Raw genomic sequence first — 20,089 nt, forward strand, 5'->3', positions numbered from 1 at the left:
TATGATTCTTCTTTAGAATTCCTAATACAACTTGAAGAGTTATATTGTCTTAAGTTTCAAAGGAATCCTCATTGTACTTCAAGTGCATTTATACTGGCAGAATACAAGTAGCCCTGCGAAAGATTTCAGTTGCAGTTCTTTTTTTAAATAAAAATAATATGTTTAGATTAGTCATGGAATGAGATGGATTATCTAGGGCTATATAAATCCATTATGCAGTTTCTTTAATGGCTTGTGCGTTGGTTTAGTGAACAATGTTGAAAAGCTGTAGTTCAAGCATCCAATTATCAAAAACCCCTGTAGAACATAGAGCATAATACATTGCCTATCATGAATGCAGACTTCACAACAGAACTAATCGTGAACCAACAATCCAAAGAAATAAATTACAATTTGAGGGAGAAATGATGACATAGTATGCTGTTGATACAATGGTGTTTAATTCTTATTGACTGGATCACAAATTAAAAGGCCATATCTAAAGGGCAGATTTGTTTTTCTCAAAATCTTAATTGTCTTGAAAGATTTGTATGCAGTGATGGGAAGAGGTGACACTTTAGGTGAAATGCCAATCAGTTGAAACAGTTGTGAACAGCAGGCAGTTTTGTGGTATACAACTGAATGGTTGAGTGCAGAGGGCAAGTGTTCAAGCATGTGAAAGTCCTGGTAGCAACATCGTGAAGCTGAGAACTTCCCTGAGAAACATTTTGAACAAAATTATGGTCAGAAGTCAAGGTCTGAAGATGTTGAACTCAATGTTGAGTCCTAAGGGTTGCGAAGTGCATAAGCATAAAAACTGTTGTTCCTCCTGCCTGCATTGGGCTTCTATTATCCAAGCTGAGGCCTTTTCAAGTGAAATATCTTGCAGCAAAGAGCAATCTTCTAGACAATACCCTCACTTGATTCTTATGCTCTAAAGTGAAGTTTTTGGTCAGATATCTAGTTATTGTGGACTTTTCTGCCAGTCTTGGTGCTAGAGACAGAGACCTTCAACTTACCCTCAACCTTCAAGGGTATAGTCCATGTGCTGGGAAGTGGGATTAGAATGGGCAACTAGCTTAATCAGATGGCACAGAGACAATGGGCTGACTGGCATCTGGCCATGCTGTAACTTTTCTATGATTTTCTCTGTTGTTCAAATTGGTTGCTCGGTTCACAACATTACAGAGGCAGCTCCACATTAAAATCACTTCATTATCTGTAAAGCACTGTAGTGAATCATATATACTATAGTATATAAAGCCATTTTATAAATGCAATTTGTATCTATCAAATTGCCATCGTATTAAATTACATTTTATGAAATTGGGTGACACCTGTAGTTAGTGGGTGATCCTTTACACTTCTGCGACCTCACAGTAATATCTAGGTCAGAAGTGAGCAGGCAAGAAATGCCTCCAGATACAATAAGGTTAGACAGTTTCTTGTCAATTTTCTATAGGAGTATCCATGGCACTTGTTCCCTCCATTCAAAACAAGGAAACCTTCAACCCTTCTTGTCCTCTATTTTTCTCAATGGCAGCTAAGTTTCTAGCTGCATTTCATTTAATGTCACTGTAGAACACCAAATCTCCATTATGGATCAAGTTCTTACAATCATTAAACATTTTCAAAGTATCCTCTTGACATGAAAAACACTCATCTTTGAAAGATAATTGCAACATTATTCTCTAGCATTATTGCAATGTAAAGATAATTTTGAATTGCTGCAGTAAATTATTTGTTTACTGTTCTTAAATTTATATTCAAATTTTTGCCTGTAATTTTTACTTTTAACAGACTAAACAAGAACAGCTGGATTATTACAAACTCAAGATGGACCTGAAGACCTTTAAAAATAGTATGTGGGATCTTAGGATGGAAAATCTTCCCCTCACTATTTCTGAGTGGTACTATTTTTGTTGTTGGAGTTAAGGTGGTGGGTTGCAATCCATCAGACAACAAACCCAAATGCAACAAAGCTATTTGAACTTCAAATAGACCACACTTTGGTTGTTATAACAGCCTTAACCCATAGTGTTAATTATGGAAAAGCTTTGAATGTTCTTCAAAGCCTGTTAAGGTCGATTTAAGTTGAAAATCTCTTAAGTCCCCAGCTCTTTAACTTGGGAAATAAATAAGGCTTAAGCTGTCAGTGAGAGAGCAAAACAACAATCCTTCAGGACTGCTGTTATTGACAGTTATCTGGGGTGTAAGTTAGAAAATATCATTAACATTTGATCAAGCAGTTCCAATAGACATCTGTTAACATTTCCTCTTGGGCAAGTATTATATCATTATGAATGCTCAGCTGAGTTTGAAAAGCTTCATTCATCTCAGAGGGTGTTTCTGGGTTTTGCAGTTCTATTCAGTTTGGAGATGCTATTAAAGGATTTGCTATCTTTGACATGGAGTCTAAATACAAATTTTTGTTTTCATAAGAGATTAACCACTTGAGATGACTTAAAGGCTTTGAATTGGATATTGCATATCAATGACAGCTCTATTGGTTTATTATATGCTTATTTTTGTTCACTCCTACATGCCCCCAGTGGCCACCAAGGTGAATAGAGAATGAGTGGAAATGAGTGCAATGGAGGCATGAGGTGGTATTGGTGAGGATAATGAGCTGACATAAAAGAGGCATGAGGTCTCATGGAGGAGGATGAGGAGGGGTGAGAGGGTGGAGTGAATGGTGACAAGAAATGAGGAATGACAGATAAGGGTCAAACAGTGTCAAAACAACAGGGATGAAAGCAAGGTAATGTGAAAATCAACACCAGGTTATAGTTCAACAGGTTTAATTGGAAGCACTAGCTTTCGGAGTGCAGCTCCTTCATCAGGTGGTTGTAATTTCGATATGTGCGATTTTCTTGGAGATCCTCTCCACTTTAAGCCGGTAGTTAGTGGTGTCGGTAGTAGACATGATTTGGAGATGCCAGTGTTGGACTGGGGTGTACAAAGTTAAAAATCACACAACACCAGGTTATAGTCCAACAGGTTTAATTGGAAGCACTAGCTTTCGGAGCACCGCTCCTTCATCAGGTGGTTGTCTCCAAATCAAGGTAATGTGAGGCATAGGTAGATCGTCACACACTTTTCCCCAGGGCAGAAATAGCTGTCACGAGGGATAATAATTTTAAGGTGATTGGTGGAAGGTATAGGGGAGATGTCAGAGGTAGGTTCTTTACGCAGAGAGTGGTGGGTGCATGGAATGGACTGCCAGCAGTGGTAGTAGTGTCAGAGGTATTAGGGACACTTAAGTAACTGCTGGACAAGCACATGGATAGCAGTAAATCGAGTGGTGTGTAGGGTAGGTTGATCTTGGATTAAGATAAATGCTTGGCACAACATTGTGGGCTGAAGGGCTTGTACTGCGCTGTACTGTTCAATGTTCTAATTCCCATCGAACCTTTTGACCTTTAGCCACCCTGTGTTGGCATCTGTTCATCCTCACGACCACCTCGAATCTGCCTCTAGTGTTGTTGTGTCAGATTTGCACGCCTATGGAGCAATAACTGGATCTACAGCGGTTCTTTAAACTGAAACACATTTACTGAGCCAGAAAAAATTCAAGGTCTCATCTTAACAACTGAGTAACAAAAATCTGACCAAAATGTGTTTTTTATTTGACAGCACAACATATTCCCAGAATCGTTGTCTACGCTGGTCCTGCACTATCTGGTGGAGGCAAATGCCCTTCTAACAGACACCCTGCAACTAAAACTCAACTCCAGGAGAACATTCTTGGGAAACAGACTTAACTCCCACCATGACAGTTGGTGAATTCAATAAAAAGCTGGAATTATAAGCTAGCCTAATGATAAATAAGTGACCATTGTTGATTGTCATAAAAAAAAACTGTTTGGTTCACTAATGTCCTTGACAGAAGGAAATCTGACCTATTCTTCTGGCCTTGCCTCCATGTGTCTCTTGATCTGCAGCAATGTGGTTGATTCTTAAACATCTCCCCTTGCAATCAGGATGGGCAGGTGTGTGCTGGACTAGCCACAGATGCCCGCATTGAATAAAACAAAACAGAAATCTATATATGGCTAATGACAATCTTTCTAGCAATGCTGGCTTGTGATGCAACATGCTCCACCAGCATTAATCGATTGCCACAATCTATCTCAGGTGGAAAAGAAGCTCTATTATGCTGACTGACCTTTTTGACTACTTTGTATTCTTTATATCTCTTTGTCATCTGTCCTTTTTTTTCCCCCAACCTTGTCACATTGCAAGACTCTAACTGGAAATCACATTACCAGTAATAATGCTGCTGGGGTAAAAATACATTTACCTCACTGGGCACAAAAAGGTCATACAAACCCAAATGCCAACAGGATAAAAATCCCTTGACCAGGGGATACCAAATGCCTTTTAGATGGTTCTCCAGGGCAATCTGCACCACATGAAGCAACTCAGGATATGAACTCAAATGGTCATTCCAAGTGTCCAGTAACTAACAAAACAATATCTTAGGCAAACATGAACAAGGACTGATATGCTTCTAATTAATTTTAAAAGGAAATATTTGCTATTTTGAGATCGATACTTCCATTCCCACTGGTCCCACTAACAGATATCAGAAACTCTGACATCAATCCAATCTGTAGACCAGGACACCATAGTACTACCACTAAACTAACAATGGCAAAAAAAAATCCAAGACTGTCAGTTCTTGGATTGGATGGCAAACCAGTGGAAACGACATGTTAAAAACGGTGCAAGGAAACTCAAACAACTTTTGTGGACACCTGTAAGACCAGATTAAAGATCCTTGCAGAAGTATTATAAATTTAAGTTATCCAGAAGTTTAGGAATGCTATGGTTTCCCATTGCTTTCTCCAAAGCACTGGGACAAACAGTGTTGAGGTGCCAACCAATCAACATCTGTTTATCCTGTAATATAAATTGTTGTGATCCTTTGAAATTTATCCTTCTTGTATTTGCCTGATGAGTGCAAAGCAAAAAACATCAGCAATCTGTCACTCTTTTCAGCAATAATAGAGAGACCGCTGAAGGCTGTGTCCAAGACTTTCACACTTATTAGTTATAGCATCAGATAGCCAGGTGTAAGTTCTTTCCAATTATAGGTACACTGAAACTCAAAAACTACTTAGAGCTTCTGCAAATTTATACATCAAATTGAATGCACTTGGAGATGTGCAGAATGCAATCAAATTGATTATAAAAGATCTGCCAGCTTATTGAGAGGCCTTCTGAGTTTACCATGATGGGAACAACATCAATAGTCAGATCCAAACTAGAAAAAGACTTTTTATTTTGAAGTGACCATTTCGTTTTACTCTCAGCTACATTGTAATTTATATCAGAATCTACATTATCGGTTTCTGTTGCCAAAACAAAAGAGGCATTGTGGTCATTAGTGACAACACCTACAAACTAATGGTTTTCTTCCAGTGAAGCATTTACTTTCACACATAGAACTCAAGAGAGAGAAATTAGCCTTTGTAGTGTAGACTGAGATAAGCCTACAACATTTCAGTTTTTCTCATTGCACTGGAACAGAACTGTCAATGAAGGTCTGAATAATATGCAATTGCATGATATATGAACATTTACTCATTAGAGTCCTCACTATATTTTTAAACAATCCACAAGTTGCAACAAAGTGAGTGATATGTCATTCCTGTCTTTCCATAAATCAGGCAGAATACCCGGTAAGGACTCACAGGACACAATTTGCATCCATTGAGTGGAACAGCCTCATAACTCACAAGTGCCAATGTTCCAACTATGTTACGGTCAGTAACCATGAATAGAATATAAATCATTTTCAGCAGCAGCTCATTCTGTTTACTGTTTTCAGAGGAGCAGAGAGAGATTAATCTATGGTGATGACTGTGTCTTTGGTATGCAAGCCAGTGACTTTTCCACCCCAGAGACCAGCCTTACCAATAAAATGAAACTTGTGGAAGAGAACTTCCTCCAGTAACACTTTCAATCAAGTGCCACAAACACTAAATGCTCTGTCTTTCACTTACACATTAGCGGCTCTCGTGTACTCACTATCATTCAAACTGGCTCACTTCTTAAATCTAAATACTCAGTCATCCTGATAACTTTGGTGTTGCATCCAGTTCCTATAAATGTTATCTTCTAAAAACAATTGAGTAAGTCAAAAATTAAAATAATTTATTCATCAAGATTGTGAAAACAAAACATGTAAATGCTGGAAATGGATATACAGCAGGTCAGGCCAGGAAATATATAAGGGGACAGAAACAGAGTTAACGTTTCAGGTCTATGACCTGTCACCATTCTAATATGAGGTCATAAAGTCAAAACATTGGTGTCAGTTTTTGTAGTCACAAAGATTTTGTGGACCATTCAGTTAGCAGATGGGACATAGACTTGGAAATCAATATTGAAGACTGTACAGGTCTGACTGGGAAGAAGGTTGGAGCATGATTTACACATGTAACAAATCTAAAGTCAGTAGCGCCATTTGAACTCAGTGCTGAGTTGAAATGGACCCCATTTTCCCTGTAGCAAAGTTATTACCTTGCAGTATGGGAGTTACAAAATTTATGGAGATGAAGTAAAGTCTCATGGAAGGTGGATGAGGTTTGCAGAACTATCAAGAGTAAAGTTATTTAAATCCTCAGCCTTTTAAATAAAAAAAGCCTGCATGTGTCATTTTGTTAAAAGAAATGAAGCTGACAAGTTGGTTAAATCCATAGCTGTATAAAAAGTGAAGAGCAAATAGTCTGTCCATATAATTGAGAATTGAAAATACCTGTTCTAGCAACTGCAACAGCTGTTTTTTGACATTATCCCAAGGGTTATCATTATATGCATATTAATGCTTGGTTGTATTCCATGACCCCCCAATTATGTCAGCAAGTCCTTGCTAGTTTATGGTATGCTTAACAGTTCAAAGGGAATATTAAGGGAATAACTGTCTTGGGTGCAGGCTTATGAATACAAGACTGTTTTATAAGGGATGAACTACTGAAGGAGTTCTTATATTTTTCAACTGACTTTCACAAATGTGAGGGTTTTTTTGTTTAATATCGCAAAGGCCACAATAGATATTTAGACATTAATTTTTTCCATCTCAATCTGGCTCCCAAGGTCTGCCATGGTGCATATTGGATGAGTTGGCATTAAGGGTGTAAGAGCAAAGAGTGGTGAGCAAAGGCATAAGAATGATCTAAAATTAAGCTGGCATTGAAGTGATGAGTTATTTAAATCTCCATCCCTATAAGAACAAAATAGAAAACAGCCTTTCCATGCCAATTAGAACTGAAAGTATGCTTTCAAGCAATTACGACAGCTGTTTGTTGACATCACTCCAAGAGCTGTTATTATATGATAATTAGTGCATGGATGCTTCCACAAGTTACATTTATGGTAGGCTATGTGGGTAGGCATTAGTTAGCTTGGGGGGTGCTATAAGGAGCCATGGGCAGGGGCAGAGTGCAGGGGGGTGAGTGGAAAGATGATTAAGGCATGGGGAGTAGTTTGGAGGGATGTGAAGAGTGAGAAATACAGGACTTAACATTTAAAAAGCCACTGCAAAGTCTGAGAGAAGCAAATGGGCCTATTAAAGAGACCACTTGGCACTCAGCATCTTTGGTGGTTACCTCCAAACCATGGCTATGTGGCAGTGGGCCCAACTTCACCCAACACCTTCCCACCCTAAAGTGAACAACTTTATCCTCCTGGGCAGGTTCAGTGCTCTTGGAGATTTCCCAAATCACACCCTCTCCTTTGGGAGCAACGATCCAGTCTGTTAACTCAGTTTTTCTTTCTTACACAGATACTACCTGGCTTGCTGAGAATTTCTCAAGCTTGCAGCTCAAACTGCTTCACTTGCTTTGTCACGCTGCTGTTAAGTCGTGCCACCAAAACAAAAACATCTTCAGTCTGAGCTGATCTATCCACTGGCAGTGTGGCTCTGATGGACTATCGATGCTCCCTAACCCCTTTTACTATACTAGATTGACACTTTTATATTAAGAGCAGACAATCTCCTGTAAATTATGAGCTTATCACCGATCCTTTTGATCATCAACCAGAAATCAGCTACATTGCAGATGGACTCTTCTCCTACTTTCACACTGGGCTGCACACGTCTGGGCCAAATCTTCATCCCTGGAGACTCTGTGATGACAACTAATTCCTTGCAGAAAAATATGATGCAACTTTCCTGACATCCAGAAAACCTTCAGAACATAAGGAATAGGAGCAGAAGTGGGCCATTCAGTCCATCAAAGTCTGCTCTGCCATTCAATGAGATCATGGCTGATCTGATGATCCTCAAAATGCACTTTTCTGCCTTGTCCCCACAACCCTTGAATGCTGTTACTGATTAAAAAAAGCTGTCTCTCTCAGCTTTGAGTATACATAATGACTTGCCTTGCTAGCTCTCTGTGGTAAACAATTCCACAGATTCACCACTCTCTCAGAGAAGAAAATTCCTCCTCATTTGTATTTTAAGTATGCAGCCTCTCATTCTGATGTCCCTGTCCTCATCCAAAATATTGGGCACTGCCACCTGAGTTTAGTACCCAGTGGGAACTCATTTACCTCCTGCCAGCTTTGTTGTGCTGTACATGTACTTTGTGAGGTGCATCCTAAACTGATGACCAATATTTGATGTTTAATCCCATGCATTGTGTAGACAGAATAAAGTATAGCATTCCCACAGATCAGATATGTTTGACAAAGTCATTGTTTGTATATAGTTCTATCTTCAAATAAACACTGACCCGCAGTGATCTCTGGCATTTGTTGTTTTCACTCTAAATTACTGTTTTGACAACAACACTTGTATGAATGGCCATAGAATCATAGAGTACAAAAGAAGCCCTTTGGCCCATCAAGTTTGTACCATCAAAAATATACTACTACCTGCACTAGTCCCATTTTCCCACACTAGGCCATATGACAACTTAAAATGCTCAACCTAATCCTTGTGGGCGGCACGGTGGCACAGTGGTTAGCACTGCTGCCTCACAGCGCCAGAGACCCCGGTTCAATTCCCGCCTCGGGCGACTGACTGTGTGGAGTTTGCACGTTCTCCCCGTGTCTGCGTGGGTTTCCTCCGGGTGCTCCGGTTTCCTCCCACAGTCCAAAGATGTGCCGGTCAGGTGAATTGGCCATGCTAAATTGCCCCTAGTGTTAGGTAAGGGGTAGATGTAGATGTAGGGGTATGGGTGGGTAACGCTTCGGCGGGGCGGTGTGGACTTGTTGGGCCGAAGGACCTGTTTCCACACTGTAAGTAATGTAATCTAATCTAATCTAATCTTTTTAAAGGCTGTTTCTGCCTCAGTTATCCCCAGCAGTGCATTCTAGACCCCCACTAACATCTGGGTGAAAACTTATTTCCTCAAATCCTTTTTAAACCTTCTGTCATTCACTTTAAAATAATGTCACCTCATTATCGACCACATGCAACAAGCAAAACAAAGATGCGTGAGCAGTTTTAAACCATATGTTGTCTCCAATGACAAGTTGTAATCTTTCCACTAGAGTTCTCAATGAACAATTAATCAAAGTTAAAAGTATAAATAGTTAAAAGCAGAGAAATGTCAGCATAAATTAAACAAAAATGGTAAGCTGTTCCTTTGTATTTTTCCCACAATACTATCTGTTCTCCTTTCTGTAAAAAAGTGAACAGTATTTCAAGAGAATTGAATTGTACGCATGCTTGAAATAATACATTGTGGGCTTTCCTGCATGACAATTATAGATGACCAATTTTTTCAGCCTCATTTTAGTTCTGATAACAAAACATGACCCAATGACAAAGTCTGCATACAGCTATCAGATGTCATATTCATTCTTCAATTTTTAAAATGGGAATCTTTAACTCAATGGGTGTGCTACGAATAGCGTGCAGTAAAATGGTTTTCTTCACAGCAAAGAATTTCCAATTAATTAGTACAAAGCTTTCTATCTGAATATAAATATAAAGATCCAGGGCTTTTGTAGTGCAGTGATACTGTCCCTATCTCTGGCCTAGGAGGCCCAGGTTCAAGTTCCATCTGTTCTAGAGATGGGTGATAATGTCTCTGATAGGGGCTTTTTTTTTTAATAGATATTTTCCAAAGAGGCATCCATAACAGACAATATATCAGTTGCTATCTGGGTAGTCTGGTTCCCTGGACAGACTGTCAGTATACAACATCAGCACAATGATAGGGATGAGTTGGTGAACTTAAATCTGTGAAGGCTCATCAATAGATTAGAAACAGGTTGTCAGGCAACAATTGGGAAATAAGATTAGGTGCAGCATTTGCAAACTGACAACGTGATTTAAAAGCAAACACAGACAGCCAGACATCCAAAAGTTCAAAAGTCAGGAAGGTATTTAGATCAGCAAATTCTGTGTGTGAGGAATAAAGGTTCAACTTGAATGCTCCTGCCACAGGGCATTAAGACATTGGAACAATGTTCAAAGTTTGAGCTTTACAGCTAGTTCATAGGATGGGAGCATAAGTCAGGGCACATTCACTGCCGGTTTCTATTAATTAAAATGTTCCCATTGCAATCGCTTGGCATAACTACAACTGCAGGACTAACATAGACAGTGAACTTTCTATTCTTGTGCATTAAGATGACTGCAATGAGAGGATATGCTAGAAGCAGATCAAACACTCTTCCTCTGAAGATGCCTATTTTCGAGAAAAACAGTGTGAGAGAAACTTGTTAAAAAAAACTCATATAAAAGGGCCAGTTAATTTCATGAATGTTTTTTAAGAGATAGTCACATTGGTGTAGAACCTAAATGGGGTGATGGTGGCTAAGAGCTAGGGTCACTCAGCTGAAGCAACAGAAGCCCTGGCTAATGCTCTGCTGACAAAGGCTCAAATCACATCAGAACAGCTTGAAATTGAAGCCGGTTTCGGTAACAGTAACAATGAAACAATCACTGATTGTCGTAAAACATAATGTGAATTGCTGATGTACTTTCTGGAAGAAAATCTGCCATTCTTCCCTAATCTAGTTTATATGTGACTCAGCAATATGTTGACTGATATCTGCCCTATGAAATTATCGAGCAAGTCACTCACTCAAATACATTATTAGGGATGGGCAACAAATAATGATTGTGCTAATCCTAAAGATGCTTACATCCCATGAGAGAAAAATGAAAAAATACATATTGGTCAGGTGAGGGGTCCTTTCCCTACATGGGAGATTCTAGCACACACAAGATTGCATTATCTGAGGATACTTCAGATAGAGATGAGGAGGAATTTTGTCTCTCAGAGGGTAATGAATCTGTGAAAATCTTTACTACAGAAGGCTATTGAGGTAGGGTCATAAAGTATATTCAAACCTGAGAGAGACAGGGAAGCAAGGGTTATAGGGAAAATGCAGGAAGGTAGGGTTGAGGATTATCAGATCAGCCATAATCTCATTGACTGATGGAGCATACTCAATGGGCTGATTGCTCTCCTTCTGCTCTTATGATCTCATATGAAGCTAGCAGGCTTACTTCCCTGAAGAGCACGAGCCAGCCAGTTCAGTTTTAACACAATTTAACAATCCTATGTTTATTTATTTTGGTGCCAGCTTTTATTTCTGATTTTTAAAAACTAAGTTCAAATTGTCAATGTATGTAAATAGAACTGTTCCTTTTTGGGCACATCCTCTGATGTACCTTGTATTTTGATAATTGATATGTGATCTAGTATTCCAATTTGTATACTTCGCAAGGTCTCCCTTGGGCTTCACTGCAAGATGTGGTAGTGAAAGCAGAATTCCTAACAAGAAAGTGGAAAAGAACAGAAATAAAGAGCAGAACAGAAGAAAAGCAGAGAGTTGGAATCAGCGTGATTTCACTTTGAGAGAGCTGGCATAGGCACGATGGACCGAATAGCCGCCTTCTATGAATTAATGAACTGTGTGATCATATGACAATACTACAAGATGAAGTCGGACTTGTATGTCACCTTTGATGTAATAAGTTGTCCAAGGAAACTCATTGGAATGTAATAACATTGAGTTATATTAAGAAATAATATAAGGGGTTACACAGGACAAATAGAACAATATCTTAAAGGATAAACGATAGGCAGAGATGGACAGGTTTAGGGAGGGCATCCCAGCTTAGTGTCCCTGTGCTGGCTCCTATACAGCAGTTAACAAGCACACAGGTACTTAGTGAGTGGGAAATGGTTAAAGATACAAGGAGAGTTTTTAATGACTTCAAAAAGGGTACAAGGTACAGAGAAGAAGGATACATAAGGAAGGATCTAAACGTTTTGGAAACAGTTCAGAGAAAGCTTACAACATTAATACCTAGAACAGGTGAGGCACACAGACTCATAGAGTCACAGAGATGTACAGCACGGAAACAGACCCTTCGGTCCAACCCATCCATGCTGACCAGATATCTCACCCCAATCCAGTCCCATCTGCCAGCACCCGGCCCATATCCCTCTCAGTCCTTCCTATTCATATGCCTTCATCCAGATGCCTTTTAAATGTTGCAATTGTACTAGCATCCACCACTTCCCCTGATAGTCCATTCCACACCACCCTCTGTGTGAAAAAGTTGCCCCTTAGGTCTCTTTTATATCTTTCCTCTCTCACCCTAAAACTATACCCTCTAGTTCTGGACTTCCCCATCCAGGGAAAAAACCTTGTCTATTTACTCTATCCATGCCCCTCATGATTTTATAAACCTCTATAACGTCACCCCTCAGCCTGCGACGCTCCAGGGAAAATAGCCCCAGCCTTTATAACCTCTAGCTCAAATCCTCCAACCCTGATACCAGCCTTGTAAATCTTTTCTGAACCCTTTCAAGTTTCACAACATCCTTTTGATAGGAAGGAGACCAGAATTGCATGCAATATTCCAAAAGTGGCTTAAGCTATCTCCTGTACAGCTGCAACATGCCCTCCCAACTCCTGTACTCAATACTCTGACCAACAAAGGAAAGCTTTCCAAATGCCTTCGTCACTCTCCTATCTATCTGCAATTCTACTTCCAAGGAGCTATGAACCTGCACTCCAACGTCTCTTTGTTCAGCAGCACTCCCAAGGACCTTACCATTAAGTGTATAAGTCCTGCTAAGATTTGTTTTCCCAAAATGCAGCACCTCGCATTTATCTGAATTAAACTCCATCTGCCACTTCTCAGCCTATTGGCCCATCTGATCAAGATCTCATTGTAACCTGAGGTAACCTTCACTTTCCACTACACCTCCAATTTTGGTGTCATCTGCAAACTTACTAACTATACCTCCTATGTTCATATCCAAATCATTTATATAAATGAAGAAAAGTAGTGGACCCACCACCGATCCTTGTGGCACTTCACTGGTCACAGGCCTCCAGTCTTAAAAAATCCCTCTACCACTAACCTCTGTCTTCTACCTTTGTGCCAGTTCTGTATCCAAATGGCTAGTTCTCCCCATATTCCATGAGATCTAACCTTGCTAACCAGTCTCCCATGGAGAACCTTGTCAAATGCCTTACTGAAGTCCATATAGATCAAACATATGAGATGCTCTGCCCTCATGAATCCTCTTTGTTACTTCTTCAAACAACTGAATCAAGTTTGAGAGACATGATTTCCCATGCACAAAGCCATACTGACTGTCCCTAATCAGACCTTGCCTTTCCAAATACATGTTCATCCTGTCCCTCAGCATTCCCTCTAACAGCTTGCCCATCACCGATGTCAGGCTCACCGGTCTATAGTTCCCTGGTTTGTCCTTGCCACCTTTCTTAAATAGTGGCGCCACGTCAGCCAACCTCCAGTCTTCCGGCACCTCACCTGTGACTATCGAAGATACAAATATCTCAGTAAGAAGCCCAGCAATCAGTTCCCTAGTTTCCCACAGAGTTTTAGGGTACACCTGATCAGCTCCAGGGGATTTATCCACTTTTATGCATTTCAAGACATCCTGCACTTCCTCCTTTGTAATAGGGACATTTTTCAAGATGTCACCATCGATATATATTCACTGGAGTTCAGAAGAATATGAGGTAACCTGATTGAAACATATAAGATCCTGAGGGACAGGTGCATGAGGTGATGTTTCCTCTTGTGGGAGAATCTAGAACAAGAGATCACAATTTGAAAATAAAGGGTCACCCATTTAAGACAGAGAAGAGAATTTTCTTCTCACTGCGGGTTGAGTGTCTTTGGAAAGCTCTTCATGAAAAGACAAAGGAAGTAGAGTCTTTGACTGTTCTTAAGGAAGAAGTGGATAGATGTTTGACATATAAAGGGGTGCAAGGGTATTGCAGGTTGGTATGGATGTGGACCAATCCATGATCAGCCATGACCTAAGTGAATAGTGCAGCAAGCCAGGTGGAGTCAGGTGGTCTATGCTGTAGCTAATTTATCGAGATTTTCTCATCAATCTGTTCAAAGGTGCTGTTATGTACCTCTGGCGCTGGTGGGACTTAAACTCTGGCCTATTTATATGGACCTTCATATCCTGAAGGAATAACAAAGGTTTATACAAGGTTGTGCAAACCCTTAAGGTTTGCCTGGTCTCCATCCTATCGGAAAGATGTTGTGAAACTTGAAAGGGTTCAGAAAAGATTTACAAGGATGTTGCCAGGGTTGGAGAATTTAAGCTATTGGGAGAGACTGAACAGGATGGGGCTGTTTTCCCTGGAGCATCAGAAGCTGAGGGGTGACCTTGTAGAGGTTTACAAAATTATGAAGGTTCATGGATAGGGTAAATAGACAAAGACTTTTCCCTGGGGTCGGGGAGTCCAGAACTCGAGGGCATAGGTTTAGGGTGAGAGGGGAAAGGTATAAAAGAGACCTAAGGGGCAACTTTTTCACACAGAGGGTGGTACAAGTATGGTATAAGCTGCCAGAGGAAGTGGTGGAGGCTGGTACAATTGCAATATTTAAGAGGCATTTGGATGGGTATATGAATAGGAAGGGTTTGGAGGGATATTGGCCAGATGCTGGTAGGTGGGACTAGATTGGGTTGGGATATTTGGTCGGCATGGACGGGTTGGACCGAAGGGTCTGTTTCCAAGCTGTACATCTCTATGACTCTATGACTTAATAACATCTGCCCACCATCTTAATGTGACTTTTATTCTTTTCACATGTTCCTTTTCCTGTGTACTTGCTCAAAACAAGCTTGCAGTTTTTACAAACAGTCCGTCCGCATTAAACTTTAACTGTTATACACTTTACAGATGTTCCATGGCCAAAGTGCTGCCAGATATTTCTGTTCTGATCCTAAAAATCAGCGGCTTTAATTGTCAAACACCACTCTGGTAAGGAGATATTGTGAGATATCTTGTCATTCCAATGTTATTCCTTTGGTTTTGCATGTTGTATGGCACTTTGCTTTCTGTACATTTCTGTCAGTTATGATGTGAACCATTTCTTTGTTTAATGACTCAATAATACGTTTTGTGCTTGCTCTTACACAGGGTCTGCACATGGTAACCGGAACGGGGAAAAATGTGTTTACGGTAACTGATTGGACAATGGTCACCCAATCCTGCCCAAAAATACAGCGAGTTACACCTATCTTGGCATCCACCTGGGCAGTTTATGAGCATAGGGATTGAGCCCAGCATGACCAGGGTGGACTTAATAACCAAACCTGATGACCTAAATTGAAATATTGCCTTCTTTTCCAAAGGCCTGGTTTAGGAATGTGTATAGAAATTCTGCCTTCAAGAATATTGGAGTCACAGGTGGAAAAGTGTGATCTGGTCAATCGATACAACTCATTGACAGAGCGATCATCCAGAAATGAGCTTTTGAAGATGAAAACCTATCTTAACAGTGAGACACACTGATGTTGTGTTTAAGTACTACTGCTCCTTGTGATAATAAAGGTTAATCGTATGTGGATATTGCATTCATAGTTGCCTTTAGTGTCATTGATACCTCAGATAAAGGACCTGAGTAGGTAGGGGGAATACCCCCACCCCCTCCCTTTGAGTTTCAGTGAGTACCAGCTTCAATTTCAGCAATCTTCATGGCAAAAAGATCAGTGAGAGCTAACACAAGGACAGACACATGGAGTTTAATCACCCATAGCTTCTACTGGGTCCTGCAATTGGAGAAATGTCAGTTTTATGGCACATTAACAATTAGAAAATCACTGCTAGCTGGTTTTGTTCAGTTCCTTTGCGACAGCATGAATATATCTAGCTTTCTTTGGACAACAAGTAATTCATTTTCTTTTATTCGTTCATGATGTCACTGGTTGGGCCAGCATTTTTATTGCTCGTCCCCAGATGCCCTTGAGAAGATGGTAGTGAGCTGCCCTCTTGAACTGCTGCAGTCCATGTGCTGTAGGTTGACCCACAATGCTGTTAGGGAGGGAATTTCAAGATTTTCACACATCAGCACTAAAGTAACGGTGGTATATATCCAAATTAAGGTGAAACTTGCAGGTTATGGTGTTTCCATGTATCTGCTGCTCCAGTTCTTCTAGATCGTCATGTTCGTGGGTTTGGAAGGTACTGGCTAAGATGCCCAAGTGAATTTCTGCTGTGCATCTTGTAGACGGTACAGACTGCTGTTAGTCTGGTGGAGGAGTGGATATTTGTGGATGTAGTGCCAATCAAATAGGCTGCTTTGTCCTGGATGGAGTCAAATGTCATTTCCCAAATGAAAGAAAAGAATGCTGGAGGTGTGACACCTAACTTAAGTTCTACAGTAGCCCAGCACAGATACTTGCTAGGCTCAGTTGATAGCACTTACACATAGAATTAGAAGGCCTGGTTTCACACCCACTAAAAAAGACTTCAACCCCAAAATCTATGTTAACACTTGGATGCATTAGCGAGGGAGCTCTGCATTATCAGAAATGCACTGGTGAGTTCTCCCTAAACAATATTCCCCAAATACATTTCTAAAATAGATTATCTAATCACAGCTATTGCTGGGAGCTTACTGTATACAAACTGGCTACCAAACTACTTACAGCACATCAAAAAAATAACATTGCCTGCAAAGCACATTGGAGTGTCCTGGATTGGAAAAAAGGTGCTATATAAATGTGAATTCTTTATACAGCGCATATCCATGAGCTTTTCACACACAGCTCAGCTCAGCTCAGCTCACCACTATTGAAATCACTGACAAAGAAGATTAAATCAATATTAAAATAAGATGAAACACATGGCATCATGCACCCGCAATGCATGGGAACAGCAGGTGCCAATGACCTCATTCTGTGTCCCTTTGGTTACTATCTCTTCCTCACCACCTCACTCTCCAATTCACATGCTGCCTCTTTTGCCTCACCCACCCTCTTCACCCCACTGTCTTGCTTGCTATCCTGCCTACCTACACCTCAGTGACTTGCTCACCAAGCCCCTTACCTTTTGCTGCTTTGTTCACACCCTTCCTGCTTGCTGTTCCCTTGCTATTTCACTGGCCACCACTCCATTGTTGCTTTGCTCACTGCCCTGATTATCACTACCTCAATGCCTTGCTCGCCAACCCCACTTGCTGCTTCACTGCCCTCTCCCCAGCCTGGCAGCTTCACCTGCTGCTCCATTTACCATCACCTCCCTGGCTCACTCACCAATTCCTGCTGCTGTTGCTGCTTCAACATCCACTACCTGCAAACCAACCTTGCTAGTTTACTCACTGGCCATTCCCTCACATGTTTGCTTACTTCCATGCCACCTTCTCTCCGAGCTTCGTTTGCCACCCCTTGACTTGGCAGGTACTGAGGCAGCATACGTGGTCAAAATGTGCCCCTGCAGTCAGACTGGCTGATGACAAAGCCTTGCTGAAATGCTGAGTATCAACACTGAGAATTTTCAGTTGAAATTGCCTTGCAATACTGTAAGTAACATCTTGGCCTAAAGTCTTATTCCAGGTGTAATTCTGAACATAAGACAGCATTGCAGTGTTAGTTCATTTTACTTCGGAGTTAGAGGGCTCCTGCTCTGAAGCTAGGGATTAAGGTCGATTATTACCGCAGCTTGAAAAGAAATGAGAAAGAGTTGCAGTCCCTTGATCTGACATCCTTCACCCTGACAACTACAAATTCACCTTCAATAAAAAGACATAAACTAGTGAATACAGAGGCAATTCATAGCAGTTTCCTGTGACAACTCATTAGCTGTCAGAAAGAGCCCATTAGGCATCATGTCAGCTTCCCACATATTGACCCATGAGCTGCCATTAAGTGTGGGTCTCCAGTGAGAGTGTGCCAGAGATTAAGTGATTCCAACTGTGCTGGCAGTTGTATTAGTTCATACATCCACTTTGCAGAGAAATCGATGAAGAAAAATAAGGCAGAAGAAAGCAAAGCAAAATTCTGCAGATACTGGAGATCTGAAATTAAAAACAGAAATTGCTGGAGAAACTCAGCAGGTCTGGCAGTATCTGTGGAAGAAGATGCTAAACAGAGCCCCTGAGCTCTTCCAATATTTTCTGCCTTTATTTAAGATAAAATATGTGAAGCACTTAAAAGGAAGCTAGACAAATACATGAGCAATAATCAAAAGTTATATTGATGGGATGAGATAAATTAACATGGGAGGAAGCTGGTGTGAAGCATAAATACCAGCATGGGTAATTGGGCTGTACAGTCTGTTTCTAAGCTATATATGCTATGTATTTCCAACTGCCCATATATTTCTGGCAGAATTCTTAAAGTCCGTCAACAAAACTGGCAACTTCCAAACCAGTAGCTTCCAATGGAAAGCAACCTGATTTTGTATTTCACTGAAGACAAACATTTATAACAAATTAAACTAAATGGCTTTTGAAAACAGACTATCAACATGGCACACTGTGATACAATTCTAATTCTGCTTTGACAATCGGATTTGATTAGTATGGTTGCATGATGGCTGATTCAAGATGCATTACACTATTGGCTATCCTTGAGCCAGTAGGTTAGGACTTCAAGGGGACTGCTCGTCCCGAGAGAGTACTGTGCTGCTCTTTCAGATAATGATCACAGAATCACGATTGTTACAGAACAGAAGGAAGCCATTTGGCTCACTGTGTCTGCTTCCTTAATGCAAATTTTTCTTCAGCTGGATTATTGCTGTGCCATTAAATAGAAATCATGTAAAGAGACACTGGAATAAGTTTTAATACTTTAACAGCAATTAATATCCACCTACCACATGTAAATGGGTTGGCAATTAATGTTAATAACTGGTTGGAAGGTAGTGGCATGAACACTGAATTTGACAAGAGGTTCTGATTTCAAATGTCTCCTTTAATCAAACAGAACATTCTGTTATTATACGGAGATTGACTCCCCTCTAAGGACTAAAACTAATCTGTAGAAGGGGTTTGAAAAATGGGGTAACCTACCTTTCAGAAACTTCTAGTGGTTAAATAAAATAAATCCTTGACACTCACTTTAAAATCAACAAGTAACAATTTATTTACTTAACTCTAACAGTGAACAAATTAACTAAACCATCAACAAATTGAATAAATCCTTTCTAATTACTAACTATTCCTGAGTAAAGCAAGATTCTAATGGTATGCTGTTCCAATAAATACAAGTCCCATTCATACAGTTAAAAAAAAATTAGTCTTTTGAAATGACAGCCAGGTTACACATCTTCCGGAATGCTCTGTGCGTTTTCTGTCAATTCTTTTGTCAGGAGTATCAACTAGCTGTGCAGTTCCTAATGTTGTTATTTAGGTGGTGCTTTCTCTCAGACAGAAAGGAGGCTGTGACAGCCAGCGATTCTCTCTTGAAAGCTGAGGGCCATTAGCTCCGGTAGGTGGCAGTTAGCTCTGGGGTCTTTGTCCAACTGTCCCCTTCTTTTTATACCCTTGCATATCAATATTTCTTACAATTGGCTTGGTCCTATGTTGTCAAAACCATCAGACTTACATTTAATAAATTTTTGGTATATAAGTACCTGGTTCAAATTGATTGGCCTAAATTCAAAAACCTGTTGCCTAGGTAGAAATTCTAAGTACTTCTATTCAACAACACTCTCCAGGGCCCAACCATTGACTGTGTAAGTCCTGCCCTGGTTTGTCGTACCAAAATGTAACACCTTGCATTTATCTGCATTAAACTTCATCTGTCACTCCTTGGTCACAGGTCCGGTTGATCAAGATGCCGTTGTACTCTTAGATAACCTTCTTCACTGTCCACTATACCAACAATTTTGGTGCCTTCTGTAA

General features: G+C 40.4%; 1 protein-coding gene and 1 long non-coding RNA gene across 4 annotated transcripts in view; one reads left to right on the plus strand and one right to left on the minus strand.

The window, feature by feature from the left end:
- LOC140485589 (uncharacterized) overlaps positions 1-15,800 on the plus strand; it is a 91,243-nt gene extending 75,443 nt beyond the window's left edge. The window contains exons 2-3 of the long non-coding RNA XR_011962391.1: positions 15,142-15,222; positions 15,382-15,800. This is a non-coding gene — a long non-coding RNA (uncharacterized lncRNA). The remainder of the gene's footprint in view (positions 1-15,141; positions 15,223-15,381) is intronic.
- The window catches only part of ccser1 (coiled-coil serine-rich protein 1), a 1,276,667-nt gene that overhangs the window by 18,831 nt on the left and 1,237,747 nt on the right, over positions 1-20,089 (minus strand). The window lies entirely within an intron of this gene.

This window comes from Chiloscyllium punctatum, chromosome 14 (assembly GCF_047496795.1).
Source record: "Chiloscyllium punctatum isolate Juve2018m chromosome 14, sChiPun1.3, whole genome shotgun sequence".
NCBI lineage: Eukaryota > Metazoa > Chordata > Chondrichthyes > Orectolobiformes > Hemiscylliidae > Chiloscyllium > Chiloscyllium punctatum.